At 46.4% G+C, this 8,105-nt stretch overlaps 1 long non-coding RNA gene across 1 annotated transcript; it reads left to right on the top strand.

Annotated features, from left to right (window-relative positions):
* Positions 1–3,904: 3,904 nt before the first annotated feature.
* On the top strand, positions 3,905–7,219 carry LOC142777279 (uncharacterized). The gene is made up of 2 exons (XR_012888003.1): positions 3,905–4,119; positions 5,656–7,219. It is a non-coding gene; the product is annotated as an uncharacterized LOC142777279 (long non-coding RNA).
* Positions 7,220–8,105: the final 886 nt, after the last annotated feature.

Here is an 8,105-nt window from a genome sequence, read left to right as displayed (position 1 = left end):
GAAGCCATCGCGCGAGCCGACCACGCACGCCAACTCGCCCGCAGCCGTCTGTAGGCCTCACAGGAGCACCAAAGACAGCTCTACGATTCCCATCATCGAAACGGGCACTTTTCACCGGGTTCCTTTGTCCTCCTCTGGTCCCCCCCTCGGCGTGTAGGTCTTTCTGAAAAACTGCTGTCATGCTAAACTGGACAATACCGCGTCGTTCACCAGGTGACAGACGTTACATACGAGATCGTTCCAGCTCATCCAACGTTATCATCGTCAACTTCGAGTGACATCGTGCACATAGCTCGACTCAAGCCTTACCACGCTCCTTCTACCACAACCGAGTTGCTCAAGCACCACGACGGTGCTTCCACCACCAGGGGGTTATGATACACAATAGCCGGCACAGCCTTGCTGCAAGAAAGAGAAAGGCGACGTTGGTTGCTGGTTGTTGATGAACTGTCACCATTTTGTTCGCTGAGCACGGTGCATCGTATATAATTTAATAAATAAGTTAGTCGTAACAATAATAAACAAATAAAACAACAGAAGGCAATAATTTATACAGATTCCCTCAGTGTAATAAAAGCTCTGAAAACACCTAAAAAGCACAAAACCCCTAATCTTGTCTCGCTCTATTCGCTTTTATGCATAGTCTACTCATCCAAGCAGCATGTCATAGTCTGCTGGGTGCCAGGACACGGCGAAATACAAGGCAATGTTCTGGTGGACCAGCTAGCTGGATCCGCCAACAAAGCCGCTATGAAGACTTCGATACCAATTCCTGCACTCGACTTGAAACCTGTTCTAAAGCGAAAGCTCAGAGGTTATTGACAGAACACATGGGACACACACACAGGGAATAAATTGCATTCATCAAGCCGCAACTTGGTCACTGGCCGCCTGTATCAAAATCACGCCACACAGAAGTAATATTTACAAGTTAAGAGCGAGCAGGACATACATACACTACACATTCATTTCTTTTGTTTAGTACCGATCCACTTTTATCTGATAGATGTGGAGAAGCATTCACCGTACTTCACATTTTAGTCCAGTGTAAACAATTAGACACGCTGAGAAGACAACACTTTCCAATACCCTGCCGACAACAGATACCACTACATCCAGCAATGTTCGTCGGTAGGGAACCACTTTTCACACATAAATCGTTCTTAACTTTTTTAAAAGATGTTCGTACGTTTCATATTATATATCCGAGCATTCCGTAGCATGATGTCTTCAGAGAGGTCTCCGCTGCGGTGGCTACGCTCAATAAAGCACTTGCCTCATGTCCCTTGGACGCAAGAGTGTGAACGATCGAGGCACTAGTGCTTATGCCACACGTGCCAATCATGGTTTTTATTATCACAATCTTTCTCCATTCATTAACGACACACACTTTTCATGGCATGCTCATGATTTCATTATTTCTATGTTTTTACCCGCCTTAGGGCGAGGAATTTTAAGGCCCTTATACAGCCGCTGATCACAACAATTTTTCACATCTCTTGCCTCATGAACTGGCGCTCCTTGGTCATCAAATGGCCTTTGCGCAACAAAGCACCAAACATCCTCATCATCATTCTCATCATCATCATCATCATAATCATCATTCAACGCGGCGCGCTGAAGGACAGGTTAATCACTGCTGCGCCGTTACTACATCTTTTCAGTAGGGCGACTGAAACTGCATACAATTTAAATGCGAAGTTTTTCTTAGCCAACTTCGGCGAATTTGGCCGCATCTATCTATCTATCTGTCTATCTATCTATCTATCTATCTATCTATCTATCTATCTATCTATCTATCTATCTATTTATCTATCTAGCTGCCTACGACTTTTAGCTCTCCTGGCCATTTCACTAATTGGATCTATACCTAAATTCACATGGCATAGGATGACTACGAGCATAAGTGACTAGTCATAACATGAAAATTATGACGTCTATGTCATGAAGGTCATGATCTTTATATTATGGCCTTGCTGCTCTTGTGGCGGCTTTGTTCGCGTGACATATTGCAAAACTGCTATGGCATGGCATGACTGCCTGGCCACCATACAGGCCATAACGTGCAAATCCTGACATGCTTGTCACGTAAGCCATGACTACACGCCACGCTCTAGACGCGCCCGCAGTCGTTTCGCTAGCTTCACATATACCCAATTCAGTATTACGTGACGTGAATGGATGACGAAGGTACATGACTGGTGCAAAAATGATAACAATGACAAGCGTGTCATGTAAGGACATGGCTACATGCCACGCTCATGATGCGATCGCGGCCGTTTTGCTTGCTTCAAATATACAAAATTTGGTACTACGTAATACGAATCGCCGACGAAGATAAATGGCAGATCCAAACAATATAATCATGTAGGTGCTGTCATTAAAACATGACTATACACTGTAACCGAAAATAGGCCGAGATGGGAGTAAACGACTTGTCCTTTAGCGCATGCCCCAGTTGGGGGTTTTTAGACACCATCCAGAAGGAGAGAAAAATGTACTCCACAACAGGCGGGAGTTTTTGGGTGGATTTAGGAGAGTTTTATTTAACATCCATCGGGGATTCTTTTCAGGTCAGTATGGGAGTAAACTTTTACCTCCACTGAGAAGAAAAGTTGCGTCCGCAGCCGTAGGTTGCTCAAGCATAACTTCAATTCAATTACCTTCGAACCGCACAATATTGATCACAGTACACAAACATACATAAACGCTCACGTAATGTTACAACACTCACACTCGCCACAGCTTGCTGCTCGCGCTGCACATACACACTTCAGTCGATGGGTATATATAGGCACCGTATTCGGACCTCCCATGTAGCTCCAAAGGGACAGTTTTTTCACTAATGATTAGGCAATAAACATGCATGGCGTATGTCTAATTTGCGATGGCGTGATAAAAGCGATTCAACACACATACCTTTTATAATAACCCCACCCAATAATTGATGGCCGCATTGCCCAAGCGGCCAGTGGATCTGAAAAATGGCCCGATTGCATTCCGCTTGCATGCGAAGTAAGCAACAGGGGCTTCCTCGGCAGCCCTCCTCCTCACAAAATTTTGTACTTTCTTTTATTTGCAGACCTCACAAAAAACATCATGAAAGAAATTTTCCGCTCGTGATTTATTTCTATTAGGATGCCCGGCAAACATCAGTTGTAAAACCGGCACTGCCGTTGCCCAAGAGCGAAAACATGGGGGTGTAGGGAGCTTCCGCCCTCTGCCACGAAGTCGGCGAACAATGGCTGCATACCTGCGCGCGTAAACTATGCTTGCGCACGGTGGAAGACGAAGAAGCGAGCTCACTCTCACGCGCTGGTAGCTGGTGCCATTCCACCGTGAGACCTGCCATCTGCTTGGAGGCTTGCCGGTAGCTTGACGCCACTACTGCTCGGCACCAGTCCTCTCCGCTGCCACAGTCGGCCACCGTAGTCACAGGTAAGCGTTGTCGTGGGGCATTCGACAGCCGCCATTGGCAGGATCTCAGCTTTTTTCGTTCCGCATGCTGCCTAACAAAATGGCCGTTTACCCTGAGGCCTTGAGAAACACTCGGCGTATGTCAAAGGCTTACTGACGACTTAAAAGCCATTCTTCGCGGATCATTCGATAGCCACTAAAGCGCGAGACAAGCGTGCGATTTTCCCTGCGGTGCGGCCTTCGGTACGACGGTGCGACAGCCGGAGTAGTGACGTTTCGTGACGTTTCGTGACGTATCACCGCATCGCACCACCGCACAGCCGGTGCGGCGAGCATCAAACCGGCCAGATGATGCATGGCCGGTTTGAGCGAGCATCAAACCACCGCTTGGCAGCAGCCAATCACATCACGAGAATACGAATGACGTCACGCCGCTAGTGGCGCCATCTCCCTGTAGCCACTCCTATCACCCGTGATCCAGGCCAGTTCAAGCGAGTTGATGAAGCAGTACGAGCTTGGATTTGCTGACATCGCCGACAGTAGCGGCGTGACAAACATCCAGTACATTGCCCTGGTGAAGTGATAATTCTCCGGATTGAATAAGGTGATGTTTGATGAGTGCCATTTCTGCACGACAACGCCCGTTTTGAAAGCGTTAGCGAGACCGGAGATTTTGAGCAGCGATGCAAGGTCCTTTCGAAGGTAAACACGGCTACGAGTGTTTCTGCGCTGGCTCACTTCGCTTCCACCTTTGCTCTTCACAGTGATGGCATCGAAAAAGTAATAGCGTATGCAAACGCATTCCATACAAGTGCAAAGCTTAATAGTGTTGTCAAAAACAAGCGCTCGATGACGAGCTTGCGTGTTGACGGCGTAGGCGACGGGCGGTGCCCGCCATGCTAGGCCTACGTGTCGGAGTCATGAATATACAACTGTTACCGCTGTTGCGACGTGCTTGTCATTCACGAAGACGTTTTATTCATTATTTTTTATGGAACGAAGCGTGGCTGTGGATTGTTGTCTGTTTTTAGCTTCATTATGAGGATACAAAGTCGTCCGACCACGCATGCCGAGGCGCCGCATGGCGGTGGAGCCAGCCGCCCAGAGCTCCTTCGCCCCCGTGTGTCCCAAAACGTCGCATGCGGCACGCCGCACCATGCGACACTGTGCGCCACGTCGCACGTTAAATCGCACGTCTGTCTCGCGCCTAATTCAAAAGGTAATAATCCAACTCTGGTAGGATTTTTTTGCTCTCCCGTAGAACGTTGTGCTACTGCACGTGCACTCATTTACGGCAATCACGAGCAAGATTTTTCTTCGTTCTCGTGCCAGGAAGTAAGCGCTCGCATATTGGTAGGCGCTCAAATTGTGAATGTGAGGCACAATTCGGGGAATCGTTCTGGTGGGGTGGTAGATATGTGCTACGCTCACATATTTCGCGCACTTTGTTCTCCTCTCGGCAATTGCTTGGGCGCCACAAGCCACGTCTTCCTGGGATATGGATTCCACTTGTTATTAAAACTCAGTTACTTTCTTGTCGGGGATAGTTACGGTCAGAGTCCTTCTAGCGCGCTCAGTTTCTATATCGCCGTTGAAATGGGATGTGAAATACAATTACTGTGCGTTATAAAAAAATGGGTAGGCTGTCGTCGGTGATAAACTACGTTTTCCTGCCTAAATATTTTTCTAGATAGCTTCGCGACTGTCGTATGCTACTAATGTTTAGAAATATAAATCATGCCAAACGTACACCAGGTATACGCTTTAATTTCCGAGTTGTTTTTTTTTCTCAGAATTCAATAACATATAAATGCGTCCTTTCTGCATTCCGAAACTGTAACGGACCTAGAGCAGTCCGACTGGTCTTTCCTAGCAAAAAAAAACCGGATGTGCTGAAGCTTCACCAAATTTTTTGGATCTATATATGAGGCAACTGACGACAATTCAGTGAGGATTCCCTCACTGAGAAGTATTCTGCCTAACAAAACTTACTTCCAAGAATAGTCAAACGAATACTTTGTCTTCTCGTGCTAAAGCTAAATAAAGACGCCGTCAGTAGTGGCGCAAAAACGTAACATGTCGTAAAACTACGCAAAATTTTTAAAAATTGGTTCAACAGTTCATAAAATGACCAATTAATATCCAGCATACGTTATACAATTTAATGTTGCTAGATTTCACTGTGTTATAGTTACTCACTCTAGCTTAACCTAAAACACATTTTTTTTATTCTCTCAGGTGTCGTACGCCCGGTATACCAGCCGCGTGGTCCTGCATTGGCGACATGATCACAAAAAGGGACGTTACCGACAGTGCATTGTCGCAGACGCCCTGGAGTGGACTGGAGTGGAAACACTACCAGAAGGACTTCCGCCCCACCTGATCTACCCACTGCTTGCCACCGTCCAACGACCACACGATGTCGCTCCAAACTCGTTGCAGCGGCGACAACTGGTGCTACGGGTCGACGGCGCCCATCGTCGAAGCAGAGAAGTTTGGGCATGTCGTGCGCGCCAGACCATGGGAAGCGGAAAAGCATTGCGGTGGTCACCGTGTTGTCGAACGGTGAACTGGGCTTGGTGTCGTACTTGCAACCGAGACAATCGATGCCCCTCAGACCGCGAAACTCGCTCGAGATCACCAAAGCCTCGCAAGGTGCTGACCTCTTTGAAGACTTGTCCCTGCTGTATTCATAAAGCATAAATGCGTCAATAACACAGTCAGTGCGAATTAAAACGCCTTCGGATGCCATAGAGCTGAATGCGAAGCAGGTCGGCTTTCGGTTCATCCTCCAAAACTGGTGTCTTGGACACGGTGTGTATCGCGGAACTGACAAGCTGCAATGGCCGCTATTTTGTAGGTCGTTTTCACCTTAGACGTGAGTTTAAGCGTTGGAAACCAGCAATACCGCAAGTCGTCTGGCTTGTGCCTTCAAAAGCATCGCAACAGCCCCCGGACACCAATGGCAGCACCACTCCTCGTTTGCCGCGAAGTGGCAGCCCAGTTTCCTTCATTTGGGCGCTCTTTCATGGGCAATTTATATGAACATTCCCTCGAAGTATGTTCAGTATAGTTATACGAGATCAATGTATTGCTGCGTGCATGTCGTGGAATTTCGTATGAATTTGTATATTTGCCTTTCACGTAATACCATGGGGCGGCGTTCTCGATGTATAAGGATTCAGTGGTTATACCCTCCCTTAGTGCCGCCTGAGGATGACACTATAATACGCGAGTTTAACATAGTCTCGTCTTGCAACTCGGTATGAATCCCGCAGAACGTGTCACGTCGGTACCCTCAGTATGAGGCGTCAATTGGCGCGCACTGGATGGTGGCATTGCCGAAAGACACCAGCAGGTTGGCACTGCGCGCACGGGTGACGGAAGTTTGCAGAATATTGCGGGCACCCAAGTTCTGGTGGGTGTCTTGTACGTCGAGAAAGGCCGCACCGACGTTGTCGCATTGGACTGCGTTTAACCCGTCAGCGATCATGAAGCACGCAATGCTTGCCGATCAGTGGCCTGCCGCATGAGTACCATTAGTTTAACCTTGAAGGGCTCATGCTGCGACTTCCGATGGCATCTCGACACCAGCGTGCCCTACTACTACGATGCATAATCTACGATATTTTTATTGTGCTATTTACGAGGTGGAGTTATCGACTGTACCGCCAAGACATATATATTAATGCCACTTCCCATATATATATATACATATAGCATATCTCTGAGTAAAAAATTTCTGTTGCAAAATTGGAGCTGTCCGCTTAGCCTCCAACAAAATAAAGTAAAACAACGTGAAGTTGTCGTGTAAGTGTGTGAATGTCGCGAGAAAGGCAACTAAGTCTGAGGAACCAGGGCCTACACCAGAGTAAAAATGCACTGGTTTATCAAAGTGGTAAAATGCTGCAAGTAAATGCTATTGTTGCACCATAACATAATTGCTAGAATCGAAATGGCCAAGGGGTACAAGTTTGTCAAAGAAATGTGCAACATAGCCATGCTTGGTGGTTTAGACATAATAACTACAATATATCCATAATACGAATGAACTGATATGTAAAAACATTACAGCTTACTCTCTGTATATAAGTAAATAATTCAGGAAAGCAGTTGCACCAAGGCTAAAAAATAGGTCGACTTCAATCAACCTACAAAATTCATGTAGAGGTGTTTCACACTTTATCATTGTTATTTGACAAATGAACTGATACAAAAAACGTTCCGAAAAAAAAACGAATATTTATGTGACGTTAATGGATGCGAAAAAGCAGTCAACTCAATAGAAGCTTCAGCCGCTGCCTTTCTAAGCAGAACCTCAGACTTGTGCGAATACCACAGCCATTATCTACTGGTCTGAAAACTGTCCTCAACTACCCGGATTTTCCAATAATAAAAAACAGTCGATTAAAAACACCAAGCCTGGCCTCGCGGAAGGCGCAGCGCAGTCGCAGTGAAAGCTAGAAGAGTGGCCTTTGAGAGAAATTTCTAAAAACTCATTGGGTAACTGCTGCAAGAAAATTTGCTGGGTACCCACTACGCCATTTATAATAATAATTTCTGGGTAGTAGATCAGCATTCGGTATGCAATTTTGCGTCATTCTTCTGAAAATCGTTGTATCTGGTGAAGAGCTGCAAGTAATTTTGTGCCAAATGTTCATGCAGTGACTGGCTAGATGACAAATTAT

The sequence above is a fragment of the Rhipicephalus microplus genome, chromosome X (genome assembly GCF_043290135.1).
Source record: "Rhipicephalus microplus isolate Deutch F79 chromosome X, USDA_Rmic, whole genome shotgun sequence".
NCBI lineage: Eukaryota > Metazoa > Arthropoda > Arachnida > Ixodida > Ixodidae > Rhipicephalus > Rhipicephalus microplus.
This window is presented reverse-complemented; position numbering and strand designations above follow the sequence as displayed.